A 22804-nucleotide genomic window follows, 5' to 3' on the forward strand; every position below is an offset into this window, starting at 1 on the left:
CTCCTCTGGGGAAGGAGCCATTAGATGAGTTCCTCTCTGTTCTTCCCTCTTCTAAATCCTCCCAGTCCCAGGGTTGCCTGGGACTGGGTGGGGTAAATCTGCCTAATTCAGGGTTTATTTAACAAATCTGGCTCTCACGCTAAGCCAAGTCCTCCGACACCCTCCAGTCTCCTCCATCAGTAATGAACATGATACTCCCACCTCTATTTTTTTTTATTTTATTGAGGATAAAACTAACATAATGTAATATTCACCATTTTAGCTATTTTAAAGCATACAGTTCAGCAGCTTTTATTATATTAACAACATTGGATTACTATCACCACTATATCGTTCCAGAACATCTTCATCACTATCCCCCCTCAAAAGAAACCATCCCCATTAAGCAGTTACTCCCATACCATGTAGCCCTAGCCCCCCAGCAACCGCTGATCTGCTTGCTGTCTCCATGAACTTGTCTATTCTGCAGGGCAGTTCATATCAATGGACTCGTAACGCGTGGCCATTTATGACTGACTTGCTTCCTTCACTTTGAATGTTTTGAATGATTCATCCATATTATTGCATGTATCTGAACTTCATTTCTTTTTATGCTTCATTAATATTCCATTATTTTCTTCATTAACATTCCATTATGCTTAATTAATATTCCAATATAGATTCTATATAATATTCCATTATATAGAGTCATGTAATATTCCATAATATTCCAATATAGGAATATTCCATTCCACAAATGTAATATACCATTTATTCCATTTATGGAATAAACAAAATATTCCATATTCTACTTTCAATAGTTGATGAACATGCATATTGTTTCTACTTTTGGGCTGTTATGCATAATGTTGCTATGAATATTCATGTACAAGTTGTTGTATGAACACTTGTTTCATTTCTCCTGAGTATATACTTACCTAAAAGTACAATTGCTAGCTCATATAGAAATTCTACATTTAATTTTTGAGGAACTGCCAAACTGTTTTTGCATAATAATTGCACCATTTTACATTCCCACCAGCAATGTATGAGGGTTACAATTTCTCCATATCCTTGCCAGTACTTTTTTATCTTTCTTTCTTTCTTTTTATTATAACCTTCTTAGTGGGTGTGAAGTGGTATCTCATTGCGATTTTGAGTTGCATTTCCCATATGTTTATTGACCATTTGTATATCTTCTTTGGAGAAATATGTATTCAAGTTCTTTACTCATTTTTAAAAGGGTTGTCTTTTTGTGGTTGAGTCGTAAAAGTTCTTTATAGATTCTGAATACCAAGCCCATTTCAAATATATGCTTTGCAAATACTTTCTCTCATTCTGTGGGTTATCATTTCACTTTCTTGATGGTGTGCTGTGATGAAAAAGTTTTTAATTGTGAAAAGTCCAATTTATCTATTTTTTGTCTTTTGTTGCTTGTGCATCTGGTGTCATCCCTAAGAATCCATAGCCAAATCCAGGATCATGAAGATTTTTTCTTTGGTGCTATTACCAAATGCAGAATTGGGAGGAAAATGTAATAATCTCATTTTTTTTTTTTTTTTTGGTATTTCCACTACACAGAGAAAATAGATGTAAATAACCTTATTCAGGTTTGAATATTTATTAGCTTCTTATTTTATTTTATTTTTAGGATTTTATTTATTTATTTGTCAGAGAGAGAGAGAGAGAGCGCATACAAGCAGGGGGAACAGAAGGCAGAGGGGGAAGCAGTCTCCCCACTGAGCAGGGAGCCTGTTGTGGGACTTGATCCCAGGACCCTGGGATCATGCATGACCTGAGCCGAAGGCAGACACTTAACTGACTGAGCCACCCAGGAGTCCCTGTTTATTAACTCTTTATATATAATTTATTTCATTATAAGTTTATATAATTTGATTTGTAATCATGGCTGTATTTAACAATTTGTTCACAGAATTCCTAAAAATTTAACAATCAGCTCTCATGAGGGGGCACCAGCCAGCTCTAGCCTGGGCTGGAGACGTGCTCTGAGCTAAGAGGACACATCTCTTTGCATAAACAAAAGAGCAGGGACGATGAGGTCAGATGGACCTCTCTCAGACTTACTTCTTGGGAGAATTTGGGCAAGTCACTGGATCTCAGTTTCTTCTTCAGTAAAATGGGATGATACTATGAATCTCAAGTCTGTGACAAAGCTTAGAGATAAACACATAGAGTCTGATCCCTAAGAGGTGTTCAAAAATGCTAGTGTAATATTATTTCACCATAGCTTGCTTCAACTTTCTTTTGTAGTCAGAGACACCTGGGAGTCCCCCAGGGTACAATGGGGAGTTCCCAAGTCCCACATGAGATACAGCATTTGTGCGAGGACACCGATGCGAATAAATCTCACTCCTTATACACCTGGCAGGGGCAGAGCCTTGGAAATCTTGCCCGGGGTAGTCTGGGGGGAGGGGAAACAGAGTATCAGGCTCATGGTCACCCTAGAAATGAGTGAATCAGATTATGATTGTGGTATGTCCCTATAAGACCTTCGTGGCTCCTCAAACATATTTCTGACACATTGCTCAGAAGCTTGACAATTCTACCCTTTAGCTTTTCAATGTGTCTCCTGAAGGGAGCCAAGGGTTGGCCCTGTGCATATCACAGATTTCTGCTTATCGGCCAGCCTGGAGGGCAGAGAGCCGGGCCCCAGGGAAATGTCACATGGGCAGTATGTCTTTGTGGATCAGAGTGAGGCGGGGAGGGAGGACTGGGCAAAGTTTCTGGCATAAAGGAAGGCTTTGCAGGGGTCCTGTTGGGACAGAAGGAAGGAAAAGATACCAAGAAGAGACACAAAACTTGTTCCCCACCTCCCAGAGCGACATGAAGCCTCTGATTTCACACCACCCCATGAAAGAGCTAACATCCTCTTTGCTTTTCTGGGTCCTCAACAGCAAGTGCCAGGGACACATTTAAGCAGGAAGTAAATGCATAGTGGCTGGCACTTGAGTCACCTTCAACTCGTTTGTCAACATTTCACAGCCTCTTTGGAGAGAACTGTGGAAAGATGAGCTGAGAAGTATAATCCTTTCGCCCCGGGGAGGCCAGGTGCTTTTCCTCCTAGTTACCGGCCACTTGCGAAACAGCAGAAACAACCTGTCACCCTTTGGATATGGAAAATCCAGCATTCCGCCAGCCCCACCAGCAGGATTCTAATTCAGAAAATGGCGGCCAAGGCAGTGTCCAGAAACCTGGCTTGGTTGTGCTAAGCAAGAGGACCCTGAGCAAGTCACCTGGCTTCTCTAGGCTTCCTTATTCTTTCCATTAATTAGAGATAAGAGTACCACCCCCTGACAAGGTTTACATAACTTGAGGAAAATGCTTTGGCCAATGGTAGATAATGTCATGTGCGTTCAGTATATTGAAGCAGCGGGCGTTATTACTACTGCCCGTATGCTCTTGGGCAAGTTGTTTCGTCTATCTGGGTCCTTAGTTTCCCTGTATTGCGGGTCTGATGATCTTGGAGGCATCTCAGGTTCCGGCATCCTGTTATTCCATGACAAACAAGATTCTTTGCCTTAGCCCTGGTAGGCAGGTCTATCTATGGTGACAGATGAGGCCATTGGCTGTTGCCGTAGCAATGGTTAGCAAAGAACTTCGCGAGCAGAGAAGGCTTGTTTACCACTCCCCTTGAACAGAGTTTTAAGGCTCTGGGACAAGAGTTATTTGGGGTGTTTCTCTAACCATCTTATGGTCGTCTTATTTGTTATTACTTGCTAGATAAAGAGGAGAATTAGGAAAGGGGACTGGGTGCTAGGCAGCAGGATGTATTAAAATGATCACCTTTAAAGTGCTGCCAAGAGGCAGGAATAGATGTGATCTCTGACTAAGGTCATGGCAGACATGTCAACATTTACTTGGGGTTCTAGCAACATCTCTTTAATTTTTTTTTTTTTTTTTGCAACATCTCTTTTTCCAAAACTGTTGGTGACAGAGTGGGGATGAGACAGCTCTATACTTTCAGAATAAAATTCCCCCTCTGGACTCTGGATGGATGAGGCAAAGCCTTCCTTTTCTGAATGGGGCCCAGTGAATAATTATAATTAAGTGAGAGCGAGAGAGTGTGTGGGTAGGTGAAATCAAAGCTGTGTCTCTGGGTTGGCGGGGATGAAGGGGGAGGTTGAGGACGTAGAACCCTACCAGTGCTGTTAGTCCTGCCTAATATTTTGAGTTATCCAATGTCCTTAACTCAGACATATGGGATAGAGACTGATGACCTTGGATGCAGAGCAGAGAGACAGGCTTCTTTTCCTCAGACCTGGGTCCCTAGGGCAGGATGCTAAGGATTTCAGGCTGACTTACCCGGAATATCTTAGGTCAACCCTATCTCCATAAAAAAATAGACACAAAGGAAAAAAGAAGTACAACTATGTGCAGGGCACATTCTCTACAATCTCTATTTTCCCAGAACTTCATTGCTTTTGCCCCTCCCAACCAATTTCCATTAGTGATTTCCAGATGTCAGTTAAGGAGCTGGTTTCCAGCTGGTAGAAAGCATTGCTCATTAACAATATTTACAAGACCCCAGGCCTTTGGATGACAAGTCACAGGGTTTCTGTCACCCTCCCAGCTGGAAGGTCTCCGCTAAATGACAAAGTTCCTGAAGTTTCTCCCTACACATCTTGGACAATGATAATGTTTCAAGATCACACTTTGGTTTTTTTTTTTTTTTTTACACTGTCTCAAATATTTGTGTCACTAATTCTATGGTTCCCCGTCAGTACGAAAGAAGCATCCGTCACAGAAAAGTGACTTGAGAGGACAAGGGCACCCAGCTGCCATCTGTGTGTTTGTCTGGTGCTCCGTCTCCTGCCTGGAACCAGGGGGGTGAGAGCTGCGAGTCATCTTAGGGGTGATGTGTTCTCATTCATCCCAGCCTGCTCACCGACCCATCATTCACAATCATGCCATGGCCACACTCTTAGGCTAAGTAATAGCAACATATTCTCCAAGTCCTCAGAACAGGGGCCTCCTTTTCACTTCCCTCTCTAAAAGCCCTGTCTCCCGATATAGCCAGTCTTCTTCTGAGGTATGGGAGTTGGGCTTCAACCTATGTCACGAAGGCCACGTTTCCGCCCAGAAGAGTGAGCGTTCCTTTTCCTTTATTGCTTCTGATGTTGATGAAAAGGAGGGAGAGGAGAATGTACCCCAGAATTTTGGAGGAATATAAAACTTCAGGAACTATCCAGCAGTTAGCAACTAGAACCGAGAACATAACATAAGAAGAAAAGCTAAGAGAATTCAAATCACTGGGCCCGAAATAGAAAAGGGTGATTTTCTTTTATTGAAATACGCTTAATTGAAATATAGAGGCTTAAAAATACTTGCTATACAACTTGGATGTGCAGGGAAAGTATTTTCTTTGTGCTGTCGTCTTATTTGTTATTACTTGCTAGATAAAGAGGAGAAATCTAATCAAATGTCCAATCCAGCTTAAAATTTAGTTGGTTTTGTTGTTGTTGTTGTTGTCGCTGTTTTTTTGTTTTTTTGTTTTTTGTTTTCAGATAGGGGGGAGGGAGTAACAGTAGAGGGAAAGAGAATCCCAAACAGACTCTGCACTGACCATGGAACCCAACATAGGGCTCTAACTCATGACACTGAGATCAGGACCTGAGCCGAAACCAAGAGTCAGACTCTTGATCAATGGCACCACCCAAGAGCCCCTTATAACTTAATTTAAAACTGATCATTTAATTGGTCCCTTTTGGGTCTTATTCAGGATCATTCTCAAGGGGGTATGGCTCCCAATCACTTGTCCCTGGCTTCTCACCTTATCTCAGCTCCTTCTGGAGATATGGACCCTTCAGAGTTCTGCCCCAGCCTCCCTCTGCCATCCTGGTGCAGTGGGCATCAGGGCTGGCTTGCAGCCAATGGGAATGGAGGAAGCTTGGGACTACAGAGCAGTAGACTGACTCTCTCTCTCTCTCTGCCTGCCCAGTATGCAACCAGCCTTTTGTACCACTTTGGACTGCCCCCTCCACCCTTGGCTCCTGTCCCAGAACACAGCCTGCTGCCTGAGTTCTCCTCTCAGAGTCCTAAACAAACAGGGAGTGGAGAAAAAATCCATCTTCTAGGTGCCTCTTAGCGTATGGAAAACGCCTTTTAAAGGGACATCAGAGCACACATTTTACCACTTGCTTCAGTTTGTGGTATCCTTTTCCCACAATGCCCCAGGACAACAAGAAGAAGCAGATTCATTTACTTTCTCTGCTTTAAATTTTCCTGGCTTGAACCTAAACAGAATGTATAGACGGTTGGTTAAACCCAAATTGTAAACAGCATTATCTTCTCTGCCCTTTGAGAGAAACTCTGTGATCCTGACCAAATGGGAGCTGAAGTTATTTAGAAAAATCCTTTCTCAAATCTAGCATTCAAGTGGCTGTCTTGCTGTGAAGTCTTACTCTGATTTCAAAACGGAATACTACCTCTCTTTTGCTTTGAATTCTTTAGGGACCATTATAACCGCTTCTCCAGACAAAAGGATTCCTTCAGCCAGTGAGGAGAAAGCAAAAAAGAAAAGTACATTAATCCCCCAATGATGACTCCCATTATAACAGTGCGTGTACTCCTCGATGGGCAAAGAAAATTCCCCCGAAGGTCTTGATTCATGATTTTTTTTTTTTTAAGGGAAGGAAAGGGAAAAGAAGGAAAGAAATCAATATTTTGAAAATTATCACTGATTTCCCCCTCTTTTGATAAGATAGAACAAGGAATGTTTGGGTTCAATCAAAATGGAAACTGTTTTGAGCAGTGAGAGAAGCTGAGTGTGTTGCCATACTTGGGAACTGGAGTACAAAAGGGTAATTGTGCCAAAGATGGAGAGATGAACTAATTGACCTCTCCAAATCTCTTCTAGATCACACACCTGCTCGCCTATTCCCAAGAAGGCCCGGAGTGGACGTTGGAGCCATCTTTTTTTCTGGAGTCCAGTATAGGGGCATGGTCCAAGGAGCCGCACCCGGCATGGTTGCCTCTGTGAGAACAGGACCATGATGGGACCAGGAAGTCCTTGGTTCTGCAGAGTCTGTAAATCTTTCTGAGCCAGAGCACTGAAGCACTGTGAACTTCAGGGGAGTCAGGGGCTTCTGGGAAGAAGCATGTCAGAAAGGCAACAGAGACTCATTTACCCTGGAGACAGAGACGTTGAGGGGACTTTGGGGAGAATGAACCAACCCCACCAGAGGGCCTGTTCGGTGAGTCTATGCTTAAACAGGGTTCTTATTTTTTGTTTTGGTTAAGATTTTATTTATTTATTTGACAGAGAGAGAGAGATCACAAGTAGGCAGAGAGGCAGGCAGAGAGAGAGGGGGAAGCAGGCTCCCCACTGAGCAGAGTGCCTGATGCGGGGCTCGATCCCAGGACCCTGAGATTGCAACCTAGGCCGAGGGCAGAGACTTAACCCACGGAGCCACCCAGGTGCCCTTAAACATGGTTCTTGAGAAAAATGTCACTTTGTTTCTCCAAGCCTGTTTCCTCATCCATTGAAAGAGGGCATCAGTGCCTGCCTCCTATATTTATTGGGAGATTTCCATGACAGAACACAGATCTAGCCCCTCACCCAGGGCCTGGCACATAGCGAGTTGTCAGTAAATGGTATCTGGTTTTGTGACTACCATTGTTTTTAGTGAAACTCTTAAAAAAAAAAAAATACAGGCAAGGCAGAGTAGAACATCCTGCACAAGGATCCTCTAGCATACAAAATAAACAAAAGATGGCTTTGTATGGCTCTTTTTTTCCCTCCTTCTGAATAAAACCAAGGGGCAAAGAGATGAGTCTGAAGTCGTAGCCCATGTTGTCAAATAGGAACCTGATGTAACCCAGATCATCTGGGTTTTCACTGAGAAAATGACAAGTATATTTGACCCCACCCTGCAGGGGAAGGGTCAGATGCTAAGAACTCAGCCCCTCTACTGTACTCTCATGACCCCAGAAAAGTCAGAATCCTCAGGCTGAGTGATTTGTGGCAATGTATGCTTGATACTGAGTGGGAGGACTCCAGGGTGAGTGGAGAATGGAAAATTCCTATTTTTTTTTTATTGTGCTTCATAACTGGTGGGTTAAAAATGAGCATAAGAAATAGAAATAATGCATACTAGAATTACGGGTGGAAGAACCAGGGAAGTCATGGATGTATGAAGTAAAAGAAAAAAGAAAAAAAAAGATATTCAATCAGAACCGTAATCACAATGATTCAGCAGCTCTAGGAAACTTTACAGTCAACACCCCTGTGATTTTCCAGATAAGGAAACTGAGGCTCATAAAGTCAGATTACTTGCCCAAGTCCACAGTGAACAAATCTGGGCCTCTCGACTTCAGTCTGGCACTCTTTCCACATCCAGGGATTATAGAGAAGACCCTGAGAGGAAAGAACCAAGAAGGAAAAAAAAAATCAGGTCATTTCTAGCCAAATCCCAAGATCTATGATTGGTTAGCTGGCCGCTTACAGCTTCACGTAAGGAAACTTGACACCAGCAGCCACCTCCAGGAGAAGGCCCTGGGTTGGAGGCCCAATGTTAAAACAGCAAGAAATTGGAGTTGAGCAATGGATGGCAGGACTCCAGGTCCCAGAAGGGAGCCCATGCACCTGTTTGGGTACCGAGGCATGACAGGACTTGGGCAGGCCCAACCCCAACAGGAGAGAAGCCAGAGGAGGGCTGAGCAAAGTGCCTGGTTGAAAAACTCACTTTACATCACTCTCTACATTTCAGTGGCCCATCTTTCTTCCTTTCTTCCCTTCTTTCTTTCCTTCTTACTCTCTCTCTTTTTCATTCTTTTTTTTCTCTCTCTTTCGTTCTTTCCTTCTTTCCTTCCTTCTTCCCTTCCTCCCTCTGTTTTTCTTTCTCTCTCTTTCTTCCTTCCTTCCTTCCTTTCCTGCCCAGCATCTAAATCCTCCTTCTTAATGTTGAGGACCCCCCCAACTGTAAGTCAGAGCTGGTTCTCCTCACACCAGCGCCCCAAGAGTCAACAAGGGGACATGAATCCAGTGTAACTACACTGTAACTTCTGGTTGCTAGCCAATGTGTGCGTAGTACAGCGAAAAAGAAGAAATCCTTGCCCTCCTTATTCTTGACCACCAAAGGAACCACACAAGTTAGGAACACCACCACCCACACTTTGAGTTATGTGAAGTCACAGAAACAGTGGCATTGGATCCATGATGGCCGTTGAGGTGGTCTAGTATTAAGATTCATGTCCATGGTTGGTGATGGTGGTGGTATGCTGGCCACATTTGAGTCTGCTGCCCAGCCTCCCTGGCTTCCAGGCCTGCTTCTCCTTCCTTCTTACAGATTCTGTGAGCAACCTTCCATGAACTCATTTTCCGCCATTGTTGGCCAGCATTCAACTACAGATACCTGGCCCACACAGGCACCATTCCTCACCTGTGACAGCAGAAGCCAAGAAGTTTTAGAAGGCTAGGCTCAGCCCGACGGTGACTCGGTAGTTGTGGGAGCACAATGGAGGATAAAAAGATTCACAGTGGAACACATGTGGTGGAAACACATTCACGTTCAAGGCTTAGAACCTCACCCAGAGTCACTCAGGTAACTAAGTGACAGATTGCAATGGAAGCCTTTGGGTTTAAATGAACTTTGAAATGTCAGGAAGAAAAGAGGCTTTGGCTCCTTCTTAAAAGCGGCATTAGATGCTAAAGGTCTGGTCTGGATTATATAATCTAAACCAAGGACTTCCTCAGCTCCGCAAACAATGAGGCATTGATCGAGGAAGAAAGGGAGTTGAGAACCGTTTCCTGATTAGAACAAGGAAGACAACCCCATGATTTGTAAGCCACACTGAGAAAGTTACGTATCCACACTGGGTCCCTGCTTTTCCATGCTGTTCCTAAAAGAGGAAAAAGGGAGAAATCCATGCCGGATTAGGGGAAATACCTTCTGATCATCCATTGGGTTCTCATTGTCTCAATCCATGCCCTAGGCTCATTTTTCCTTCTTTGCAACAAGCCCCAGAGACTTCCATTTCCTACCTGCTCTTTCCTCTGGAGTTTTTTTTTTTTTTTTTTTTTTTTTTTTGTGGGTTTATTTTGTTTGTTTGTTTTGGTTTGTTTTAAGATTTTATGTATTTATTTGACCGGGAGAGAGGGAACACAAGCAGGGGAGTGGGAGAGGTAGGCTTCCCATGGAGTGGGGAGCCTGATGTGGAGCTCAGTCCCAGGACCTTGGGATCATGACCTGATCCGAAGGCAGATGTTTAATGACGGGAGCCACCCAGGTGCCCCTCCTCTGGAGTTCTTAGCACTCCTCCATCCCACCCCAAAATGGCTACAGAAGAAGAACATCTCATTCCAGCTTCCCCCAAAGACATATATACAAGCCCTGATTCTCTTAAGGATTTTCTTCCTAAGAATTCAGGACAAACAGGGGACAACAAAAATACAAAGAGGTGGTTCATTACAGAGCTTAAGACTCTTACAAGGTTTCCATAGTCCTTACAAGGTTCCTTTGCGTGCTGACCAAAGCTAAAATGTCCCAGGCATTTCTTTCTCACCAGGACTGCCTCAGCAGGTGTTCCCCATTTTATATTCCCAACACCCTCTGAATGTTATTAATGGGACTGAAGCCAACAGAGATTGAGTAACTTTTCCAAGGTCAGTTGGTAGTTAGCGGCAGAATTGGAATTTGAACCCAAGCCTGTCTGACTGTATCTGCTGCTCTTTTCTACATTTTAGTTCAGCTTTCTAATGCCCACTTCCATCCTTGCTCCTTCTTCCTGTCCCCTTCGCCCTTATAAATTATTTCTGTTAATTTCCGATTTATCTTTCTAGTGTTTCTTTCTGAGAATATACATACATACACATGCACACACACAGATTAAAGCTGGTACTATTTATACCATGCCCAGCTGAGTGCCTACTCTGTCTTAAAAAAAAAAAAAATCAATTTAGGGACACCTAGGTGGCTCATCGGTGAAGAGTCTGACCCTTGATTTCAGCTCTGGTCATGATCTCAGGGTTGTGAGAACGTGTCTGGTTCCACACTAGTCATGGAGCCTGCTTAAGATTCTCTCTCTCCCTCTCCCTCTCCCTCTGCCACCCACCCCCACCTTTTCCCCAACCCTCATGCATGCACACACTCTCTTGCTCTCTTAAAAAAAAAAAAATCAATTTACAAAAAACATTGCAATTTAATCAGAAGAAAAGGGCCTAATAGGAGGGGACTGGGAGAAGCGAATGCTCTTTTAGATGGTTGAAAACAGACACCTAAGAATTTTCCAACATTGCCCAAAACTCCCCTATAGTTTTTAAAAGTGTCTCAGCAATAATATTAGCACTTGGATATCAGAAGCAAAAATTGTGAATACATTGGAAGCATCCCTAAAATAAAATAGAAATCAAGTATAATCCTAGTAAGAGCCAGGTGCCCATGTGGCCAAGTCTGTGCACAGAGCCACAACTCAGAAAGCCTGCTACTGTAACCGAAAGTAATGAAAGCTAAATTGTAATCTTTGTTCATACCCTTCAACAAATATCAACAGAAACCTCATTCACAAGCCTCAGCAAATGTCTCGAATCCAAATTCTCTCCATATTCAGTCCATATTTTTTTCTCTCTCCCCTCCCTTTCTCCCTCTCCCCTAGCTCATATCAATTCAGCTTCTGGTGCTAAGCCTTCCATTCTTTCTTCCGACTTCTTAGATCCTGTCTCCTCTACCTATCTCCTTACTCCTTCTAGAATCTGGGAGATGGAGCTGGCAAGGATTCCTCTTGCGTGGCTGGAGAAGGATGACTTTTTAGGAATACTTATGTGCTGAGAAAGAATTGCTTGTACACCCCACGTCAAGTCATCTTCGGTAACAGTTGCAGTTTAGTGGAGAAACCCACCAGGTATGTCTCTGATAAGGAAAAAGAAATCACATCAATTATTTGAATAAGGAAACTTTGACATAAAGGACTATTGTCTAATACTAATAGAAGGTGACTAACTACTACAAGGAGTAAGAGATGCCCCTAAGGGGTTCAGCAGGAACTAGCTGCAATAAAAAGAAGCTTCTAGGGGCACCCAGGTGGCTCAATGAGTTGAGTAACTGGGTCTTGGTTTCGGCTCAGGTCATGGCGTCAGGGTCCTGGGATTGAGTCACATTGGGCTTGGTGCTCAATGGGGAATCTGCTTAGGATTCTCTCCCTTTTCCTCTGTTCCTCTCCCCTCTCTCTCTCTCTCTCTCTCTCTCTCAATAAATAAATATTTTAAAAAAAGAAGAAGAAGAAAAAGAAGCTTCCACTTTTAAGCTGAAGGAGCCTGGACAAAGGGCTTGGGAGACCCTCTTGAAAGAGGAAGAGGCTGCTGTAAGAACACCAGCCTGACAGGGTGAGGAGACCCAGGCTAGAGCTGTCCGCAGAAGAGGCTCTCTAGTGTCAGAGATCGTGGGCAGACTAAAGCTGCTGGAAAGTCACAGTAGGGAGAGCAAGGGGCTAGGGTGCTCCCAAAACTTGTCTCCTTGGGCTGGGGGGTTGCCATGTTGACTAAGAACAATGGAGGGAACTAGAATGAATAACAACTAGAAGGGAACGCTCTTTCTGTGGATATGTCCTCTCAGTGTCACTCCAGTGCCTTATTGAAGAAACCTAACATTCTGCCAGTTGGCAAAGGAGAAATTTTATAGGGTCCAGTTCTGATAACACGAAGCTGTATAAAGAAGGTTGAACTTGGAACAGAAAGACAATAAACTGATAAAGGGCACAGGCCCTGGCCAATCAGGGGATGCCAGCTATAAACAACCAGTATAAACCTACTGGTTCGTTTTAGGTGAGTACCCAAAGTTGTGCAAAGATGTTATATTTCTCTAGACTCTGTTTCAGCTTTCTGCTGTGTCCCTAGAGAGTGCATGATAGAAAAACCTGGGATACAGGCTATAGCCTGTTCTCAAAAATCAGAAAGATCCAGGGGTGCCTGGGCGGCTCAGTTGGTTAAGTCTCGGACTCTTGGTTTTGGCTTAGGTTGTGATCTCGGGGTCCTGGGTCAAATGCTGCATCAGGTTTGGCACTCAGTGCACTGTCTGCTTAAGATTCTCCCTCTGCTCTTCCCACTTGTGCCCTCTCTCTCTCTCTCTAAAATAAATAAATGAATCAGAAAGATCCAATACAAACAGGGCAGGCAAGGGGGAAGCAAGGTATCCAAAGGATAATTTTTTTTCAAGATTTCATTCATTTATTTGATAGAGAGAGACAGAGAGTGAGGGAGAGAGCAAGCAAGCACAAGCAGGGGGAGCAGCAGAGGGTGAAGGAGAAGCAGGCTCCCTGCGAGCAGCAAGCATGACTCAGGGCTTATAGGACCCTGGAATCTTGACCTGAGCCAAAGGCAGACGCTTAACGGTTGAGCCACCCAGGCGACCCTCCAAAGGATAACTTTTTTATTGCAGATATTTATAAAGTACCAATTATGAGCTAGACATTGTACTTGATAATTTATATGCATTTTTAAATTTAGGGCTTCTAACAGTCTTAGAAGGCTGGTGTTTATTCCTGTCTTTTAGGTGAGAACACTGAGCTTTGCAGAGGTTAGCTAAGTTCATGAAGTCACATAGCTAGTGTGGTGGAAAAGGGATGTGAGCTCAGGTCAGCTTAATTACCACCAAAGCCTGTTTGAGCTATCTTTTCTTAGAGAGATGTGTTAGGTTGCTTTAGTTCTGTAAGTTGTTGCTTTATATATAGGAAGATAGCATACTTGTCAATGATTGTTGATATAGGTCTTATAACCAGCATCTAATGTCCTCCTTTATCCTTTATGAACATTTTCTTTTTTTTTTCCTTATGATCATTTTCAACTTAGATTCTATTTTATCCATTATTGAAATCACTATCCCGCTTTTCCTTTGGCTTCCTTGTGGGTGTTTTTCCATTCTTTATTTTCAAGTTCTCCATATCCTTTCAGTGCAAAAAAAAAGGCCTCTGCAGACAACATATTACTGGATGGAGGGGAAAAGTATGTTTTGTTGTTACCATTTTAAAAGTTCAATATAAGGGGGAGCCTGGGTGGCTCAGTGGGTTAAGCCTCTGCCTTCAGCTCGAGTCATGGTCTCAGGGTCTTGGGATCGAGCCCCACATCGGGCTCTCTGCTCAGCGGGGAGCCTGCTTCTTTCTCTCTCTCTGCCTGCCTCTCTGCCTACTTGTGATCTCACTCTCTGTCAAATAAATAAATAAAATTTAAAAAAAGAAAGAAAGAAAGAAAGATGCTCTATTAAAATAAAGGTTCAATCTAAGAGTCTCTCACTTCTTATCTTTGATTCTAAGGTTTGTACACTTTAGAATCAGAATGCACACTGTATGTTTGCTCAGAGAAACCTGCAGGTGGTTGGGAAGATTCTTAAGCAAAGACAAAATTACTCAGACAGGAGACCAGCAGTCAGTATATAGGTGCCATGCCCCACAAAGGAGGACCTCAACTTTCTAAGAACTAGAATAATAAGCAGGAAAATGATGAAGCAGGAAAAAGAGAACCATGAGCCTCTTCTTAGAATAGGGGGTGCAGGTCGGGAGTCTGAGCATGGAGTCACAAGGAAATTTAGGGTTATCAGAACCAGAAACAAGCAAAATGAAGTAAAGAAGATGAAAACATATGGTGTTTATAAATATTAATATATTTATGATTCCATATCCCAATATCATGTTGGCTTTTTTTTTTTAGCAGATGTGCTAAATGACTTCTTCCAGCAATGTATCCCCCCAAAATTGCTTCCTTCTTTCAGTGTTTGTGTTTTTTCCATCTCTTTTTTTCTAGTGGGTGTATTTGAGGGTAAATCAAATCCCTTTAAAACAACTGAACAAAAATAGCTTCCAACACAATATAAATCTGGCAATTACTCTTTCCTGAAGGATTGAATTACTTAACCACCTTTCTCTTCCCAGGTCTTCTCCCTGTCATCAAAGGCACTCCTCTGCAAAAGGGAATGAAGTCATCAAACACCATACTTGGAGATCTAGTCATCATGGAAAAAGAAGCGCAAAGATTGTCAATAGGACAGTCTCAAAGGGCCATCCATTTGACTCATTTATTATTTTCCTTTGCTAGTCACCCAGATTATTCAATGTGCCACAGATTGAAAGTCTGGAGTTCTATTGACTCTCGCTTTGGTTCACTAACTATGGAGAAGTTGTCTTGCCTCCTTTGACCCCTGGATAAAATCCCTTACATCCAGAGAGCACTTTCCAGGTATGAAACACCTCCACATCTGTCATGTCTTGTGAGGCCTCCTACTGCTCACTAACCTGGAATTTTACAGGCCAAGAATGCAGAATGACGTTAAAGGTTACAACTCGTCAGTGATGGAACTGGAACTCAAATCCAGTTTCTGACGTCAAGTTCAGTTCTCTTTTTACTTTTCATTGTTTCCTCCTCCCTTCAATGATCATATTCTCTATTCTACCTCAGCCACTGCCACAGTCAGACCTTAGACCTTGTCATTACAATAACCCACTTATAGGTTATCAACTACCACCACTTTTTTTTAAAGATTTATTTGTTTATTTGAGAGAGAGAGTGCACAAGTGGGAGGGACAGAGGGAGAGGAAGAGAGAATCCCAAGCAGACTCCCCACTGAGCATGGAGCCCTACAACCAAGGGGCTCCATCTCACGACCTTGAGATACGACCTGAGCCAAAACCAAGAGTTAGTCACTTAACCAACTATATCACCCAGGTGTCCCACAACCACAACCAACTTTTATTTTTCCAGCTCATTCCCTTTGACACTGACTCCAACCTTTCTTTGATCCCATCAGGACATATAATCCATTAGTCTTGCCTCTTCACCCCATTTTCTTGCTTTCCAACATTCCCAGCTCAGGGTCTGCAGAATATCTTTGTCATCATCCCCTTTAGCTCCCTTGCCTCCATTTCCTTCCTGGGAAAATCTAATTTGCCACCAACTTGGCAATTGAATGTGGCCAAAGATACACATAAGCACACACACATACCATAAATTCATTATCAATCTCTGAGGCTTTCCTTCAATAAATAGCCTCCCTCTTCCCCATCAGGTTCTCAACAAGTTGAAGAATAATACAAAGTGAATGGCGAGGCCAAGCATCGGCTTTATTGCGAATAAAGACCAGATAGAGGATAGGTGTTAGGTCCGTTGGTCAAGGTACCAAGTCCTAGTACCCATCCAGCTCCAGCAGCAGGAACAGCAGCAGCACTGGACTAATGCTCTACCCTCGATTATTGCTTTAATCCAGCCACCCCTCACTATCTTTTTTTTTTTTTTTTAAGATTGTATTTATTTGTTTGACAGAGATCACAAATAGGCAGAGAGGCAGGCAGAGAGAGAGGAAGAAGCAGGCTCCCCACTGAGCAGGGAGCCCGATGCGGGGCTCGATCCCAGGACCCTGAGATCATGACCTGAACCGAAGGCAGAGACTTTAACCCACTGAGCCACTCAGGCACCCGCGCTCCTCACTATCTTAATCACTACACTGGGTCCAGGCCACCATCGACTCTGCCCTGGAATCCTGCAGTAGGCTCCTAATTGTCTCCAGGCAGCTACTCTCACCCCCACTCCTCTTTTCTCATCCAAAGAGCCAGAGTGAGTCCTTTATATCAGTAGTTCTCAATCTTTGCTTGACATTAAAATCATCTGGGCAAGTTTTTAAAGTCTTGGCTACCGATTCCTCACCAATTAATTCAGAGTTGGGGCTGAGACCTGGCCCTTGTGATCTTGTAAAGCTTCCCCGGAGATCCACTGGGCCGCAAGGTTGAAAACCAGCGCAGTCAGATGTATCATTCTTCTGCTCTCACCACTCCCCACACGACTTCCCTCTTCACCCAGAGTGAAAAGGCCTGCTGAGTTGCTCATGAGCTGACTTTCCTGGAACTCCCCAAGTTCATCTCCAGCACGACTGGCCTTCCTGCTAGTCCCCAAACACGCTGAGAGAGCTTTTCCTGGGGGATCTTTACACTTGCTGGTCTTTTCACTGTCTAGAGAGCCTTTCCTCAAGATAACCACATCCTCCACTACACTTCCTTCAGATCTCTGTTCAAATACCTCTTTATTAAGAGTTCTTTTGCAAGTGCTCAATTTAAAGAAACACACACACACTTGACCCCAGTGGTCTCAGTCTCCATGACTCTGCTTCATTCTTACCCATGGCACTATTGTCTCTCACCCCCTTGAAAGAAGCTCCTTCAAGGCAGAGATTTCCTCTGGTTTCCTCACAGATACATTCCCCGCACCTTGAAAAGTGCCTGACACAGCAGGGGAACTTAATAGCTGTGAATGAAGGAATGAGTGAGTGAGTGAGCTTCTCTGCAAATGTTGGCTGCACCACGCTCTCTTCTTGCTGTAGGAAACTGAACAGGTTACCATCAACCAACATATGTCGAACTGAGGATACCAGGTATGACTTTTGGCTTGCTTAAGAAAAATATGAGTAGATGGGAAAAAGAACCCCTCTCCTCTCTCTCTTTTTTATTTCCCCAGCCCTCCCAGCATCTCTGAAATGAACTCTCAGCAAAGTAACCTGAATTAAGCCTGAGAGTTCCCACTAGGGAGGTGCCCTGCCCAGTTCGGCTGGGAAAAGAAACACTATGTCAGAGTGTCTGTAGACCAGCACCATTGCAAGACACATCCTTCAGAACTTCTCTCCACGTTGGAGGAAGCCATACAATCTCAGTCCAAAGCAAAATCAACAAAGGAAGAAGGGAGGACCAGAACCAGAAACCACAATGGGTCATCCTGTGCCTGTCGTTACCAGAATAAGTAGGTTTCGGGTTTGCAAAGGGAGGGAGGCAGAGGCAGAATGAAAATGAGGAAATTGATTGTCTAAATACATTTTTCTTATAAATAAATGCTGAATAAATCTAGGAAAACTTAAAAGTAAAATAAAGCAAATGGCACATTTTCACAATCCCACTACCCAGACGTAACAAGTGTTCAAATTTTTATGAGTTTTTTTTATATCTCCTTCCTATGTACTTTTTGTCACTCATGTAAAAGAACATAATGGCTTCCCTTTCATTGGCCAAATTTCTGATCATTTCCATAGAATACTGCTCCAAAGTTTGCATCCAAACAGATGATAACTAAAAAAATTTTTATTCAAGTCTAATTAACATACAGTGTTATATTAGTCTCAGGTATACACTATTAAATAATTAAATAATTAAATAATTCTCTACATCACACAGTGTTCCTCATGGTAGGTGTATACTCTTTTATTTTTATTTTATTTTATTTATTTGACAAACAGAGATCACAAGTAGGCAGAGAGGCAGGCAGAGAGAGAGAGGAAAGCAGGCTTCCTGCTGAGCAAAGAGCCTGTTGCGGGGCTGGATCCCAGGACCCTGAGATCATGATCTGAGCTGAATCGAAGGCTTAACCCACTGAGCCACCCAGCCACCCCAATAAGTATATTCTCAATCCCCTTCACTTATCTCACACATTCCCCCCACCCACTTCCCCTCTGGCAACCACCATTTTGTTCTCTATAGTTAAAAGTCTGGGTTTTTGTCTCTTTTTCTCTTTGTTCATTTGTTTTGTTTCTTAAACGATATGATATTGTCTTTCTTGGAGTGACTTACTTCATTTAGCTTTATGTCCTTTAGACCCATCCATGTTCTTGTGAAGGGCAGGATCTCATTCTTTCTTTATGGTAGCGTATTATTACTTTGTGTATGCACACCACTTGGTCTTTATCCAGCCCACAATCGTTTTTAAGTCACTTAGAGATGCGTTGCCTAATAGCTTGTCAAAGAGGTTTACTAATTTACGCTCCCTCCAGCACGCCATGAGAATACATACCTCACCGGGCTTCACCTGGCCTCACCTGACAAGTCCTGACCAAAATCACCGTGAAAACATTTCAATCATGACAGGGTGAAAGATCCAACCAACGCGCACTACCTTCTGACTTTCCAGAGAGGCAATGAAAAGGCAAGGGATAAAATCTGACAGGTTAAGGTGCCCTCTCAGCCTAAAAAAAAAATTTAAAAAGTGCTGATCGTGGCCTGCCTTGGTCTTTTCTAACCTCGATTAACTGCCTCTCAGTTCTCTAATCAGATCCATGACCAATCAATTCCGTGCCCCCCAGGGCTTCTCTTTCCCCCTAAAAATCATCTTAAGCACCTTTTTCTGTAATTTCCCTGCTTTCAGGACCTGGGAGTCACCGAGCTCAGAGCCCACTGCCCTGCCCACAGCAGCATGGTCAGCGGCTCTCACCTTCCTCCCCTCCCCCTCCCGGCTCGCACGCCTCCTTGCTCCTCTCCCTGCCATCTGGAGATTAGGGGTAAGTATGCCAGCATGCCTCAGGGCTTTTCTTCTGTGGGTGTGTATGCGTGTGCGTGTGTTTCAGGACTCAAAATGCTTCAGAGATCACAGTGATGACGAAGGTGGGACGGTCACTGCTCTCTGGAGCGAGCCTGGCCTCGACTCAACATTCCATTCACTGTGCTCAGCGGGCTGCAGACGCCTGTCTTCGTAAGCCTCCCAGCGACCCTATGGGGTAGCCATTACACCCTAGTACACCCGTTTCACAGGTTAAGGAGACTTAGGGGAAGAGGTTTGATTGAGATCCCTGAACCTGTGAAAGCAGAGCCGTGACTGGAGTGCAGAGATGGGATTTTTCCACCTTCCGTGTTGGGTTTTCGACGTAGCCCCGTCAAGCATTCACACTCTTCACTCGCCCATTCCTTTCCTAACGTAACAACAAGAGTATCTTGAAATCAAGTCTCTTTCCCTTCCAAGGGTTTCTCAGATCCTGGGGAATGGGGAATGCCGTCCCCTCGGTATAGAGGCTGCTGAAGGCTGCTTCGTCCACTGGTCCTGCCTTCTCCTTACTTGGTCCAGGCGACGGGTCACCCTAAACACGACTTCTTTCCCCCCTGCCCTCCCGCCTCCTGACTCCACTACAGCCAGAGCTGAATACCGATCGCTTTGCTGAGAACAGAACAGCAGGGATTGAGATTGGCTGTTGGACTTGACTGTTGAGAAATCTGTCGATGAGACCCCAGAGCGGAGTGGATTTCAGTGCAGGGGCCCCGGAGCCCACGTCCTGGCTCCAGCACCGCGAGTTCCTAAAGGCGGGGCCCTCCTGCGACCTTCCCGTGGCCTCCGGGCTGATCCATTCCCGCGTCTGTTCGGATGGGTCAGGTTCTGTTGCTGTCTCTTCTGAGTATTTGCTACCAACATCCCGCAGGTGGTTAAACGTTTGACTGTCGCTCTCCTAATCGGTGCGTAAATTCCAGCCCGTTACTTAAGCATTTTTGTGCCTCAGTATCCTCATCTTTTTGCCTGAGACAAAAGATGGGATTGGGGTAGGGGAGGCTACTTATCTCAATGACTGGCATCTGAAGCTAGCTAGCGGGGCGCCAGGGTGGCTCAGTCGTAAGGTGTCTGTCTGTCTGCCTTAGGCTCAGGTCATAAGCCCGGGGTCCTGAGATCAAGCCCCGCATGGGGCTCCCTGCTCCACGGGAGGCATGCTTCTTCCTCTCTCACTCCCCCTGCTTGTGTTCCTGCTCTCGCTGTTTCTGTCTCTCTCTCTCTCTCTCTGTCAAATAAATAAATAAAATCTTATAAATAAATAAATAACTAGAGGGAAGCTTAGAAAGTGAGAGAGCTCACATTGATACTGACGTAGACAATCATTCATAAAAACCCAACACCTATGGAGTAGGACTGGGCCCTCGATGGCGCCATAAAAAACAACAACAACAAAAAAAAAACTAAGCCCATGTGACTGCTGACCATTGCAATTTTATGAGACTTGGACATATGTGCTATAAAAATTCCTTACAGTCTCTTTTTGCGGAAAAACAGCTTGTTGTCATTGGCCCCGGGTGAGCAAGTTTCAGATAAGCGAGCTTCAGAGCGGGCTCTGGCTAAGATATGGGAAGATTTCCTGGGAAACTGTCAGAATTATGAAAAACTGCTGCTTTGAGGCTAAACTTGCACCAGAAGAAGAACTCAATAGATCTACCTACATAATAATGTAAAAATTATTTTGTTTAAAAAAATCACAAAAATACTAACCACAAACTAAAAATATATGTCACAACACATGGCAAAGAGTTTAATTTCTTTAATATATAGCTCATACTCATTAGCAACATTTGAAGGAGAGGCAGTGCAGTAGTATGGAGAAAACTTTGTCTGTTTGACCTTAATTTTTTTTTAAGAATTTTATTTATTTATTTGACAGACAGAGATCACAAGTAGGCAGAGAGGCAGGCAGAGAGAGAGGAGGAAGCAAGCTCCCTGCTGAGCAGAGAGCCTGATGTGGGGCTGGATCCCAGGATCCTGAGATCATGACCTGAGCCAAAGGCAGAGGCTTAACCCACTGAGACTCCCAGGTGCCCCGTTGAACCTTAATTTTAAAAAATGTGCAAAAACATATAAATAAAAATGACCAAAGAACATGAATAGATAAACATAGAGGAATAAATATAAATCACTAAAAACCTTTTGGAAAAAAATATTTTCTGTCTTTGATAACTAAGTAAATTTTAATTAAAATATTAATTAAAAATTAAAACATTATTCAAAATACTTTGCCTGTCAATCATTTATTCATATTCATTGTATATTTGAAAATTGTAAGAGAGTAGATCTTCCAAGTTCTCATCACAAGGAAAAAAGTTAGAGCTGGTGAGGTGATGGATATTAAGGACTCACTGTGGTGAACATTCTGCGTTATATACAATTATCAAATCATTATGTTGTACTCCTGAAACTAATATGATGTTGTATATCAATTCTATCTCAATGAAAAGTCATTTATTTGTTCATTGAACAATAAATTCTGAGCACGCACTACATGAAGACACTATTCAGACCCTGGAGCTTCAGCAGCGAACAAAGCAAACACGAATCCCGCCATCTTGGAAACTGCATGTCTAGTGTGAGAGGCAGACCAAAATAAACAAACAAATAAATAAAATATATAGTATGTTAGGTGGTCGTAAGTGCTAAAAAGGAGAGCAGAGCCAGGGAGTGGAGGGCCTTAGGATGGGGAGTGGGGAGAGCTCTTCAAGATAGGGTGGCTGGGGATGAGTAAGTAGCTGAAAGGGAGGAAGGAGGTTTCTGGGGAAAGGGCTCCTCCACAGAGATGCCAGAAAGCACAAAGACCCTGAGGCAAAATGTAATTGCTTGTGTGCAAGGAACAGCAGGAAAATTAAGTGGCTAGAAGAGAATGAGCAAGGGAGACAGTGCTAAGAGTAAGGGAATGAGACTCAGGCGGTACAGGGCGCTGTGAGAACTTTAGCTTTCACTTGGAAGAAAATGGGAAGCCAGGCAGGGGTTGGGGAGAGAAGGATGCAATCCGGTATGTCTGTTTGCTAGCGCTGCCATTACAAAATACCCACAGACTAAGGGGCTTACAAGACAGAAATGTCTTTCCTCACAGTGTTGGAGGCCAGAGGTATAAGATCAGGCTGTGCGTTGGCTTGGTTTTTCCCTGAGGCCTCTCTCCTTGGTTTGCAGATAGCTGTCTTCACATAACCTATGTGTCCTCACATAACCTATCCTCTGTGTGGGCACATCCATAGTCTTTCTCTGTATATCCAAGTCTCCTCTTCTTTTAAGGACACCAATCAGATTGGGTTAGGGCCCACCCTAATTCTCATTTCATCTTAGTCCCTTCTGAAAAGACTTTATCTCCAAATACAGTTAAATTCTGAGGTGCTGGGGGTTAGGACATACGAATTTTGGGGTGGGGGAGCGATTTACTGAATTCAACCCATAACAACTGATTTACATTTTAACAGCATCATTCTTCCTGCTGGGTTGAGAATAATTCTAAAGGCAGGAGACAGGAGAGCATTTAGGAGGTTATCACAACCCAGAGAAGAGATAACAGGGTCATGG

At 43.6% G+C, this 22804-nt stretch overlaps 1 long non-coding RNA gene across 1 annotated transcript; it reads left to right on the plus strand.

The window, feature by feature from the left end:
• The first annotated feature begins 17554 nt into the window (after positions 1 to 17554).
• On the plus strand, positions 17555 to 20647 carry LOC131824679 (uncharacterized). The gene is made up of 2 exons (XR_009350929.1): positions 17555 to 17704; positions 19097 to 20647. It is a non-coding gene; the product is annotated as an uncharacterized LOC131824679 (long non-coding RNA).
• The last annotated feature ends 2157 nt before the right edge of the window (positions 20648 to 22804 follow it).

This window comes from Mustela lutreola, chromosome 1 (assembly GCF_030435805.1).
Source record: "Mustela lutreola isolate mMusLut2 chromosome 1, mMusLut2.pri, whole genome shotgun sequence".
In the NCBI taxonomy this organism is placed as follows: domain Eukaryota; kingdom Metazoa; phylum Chordata; class Mammalia; order Carnivora; family Mustelidae; genus Mustela; species Mustela lutreola.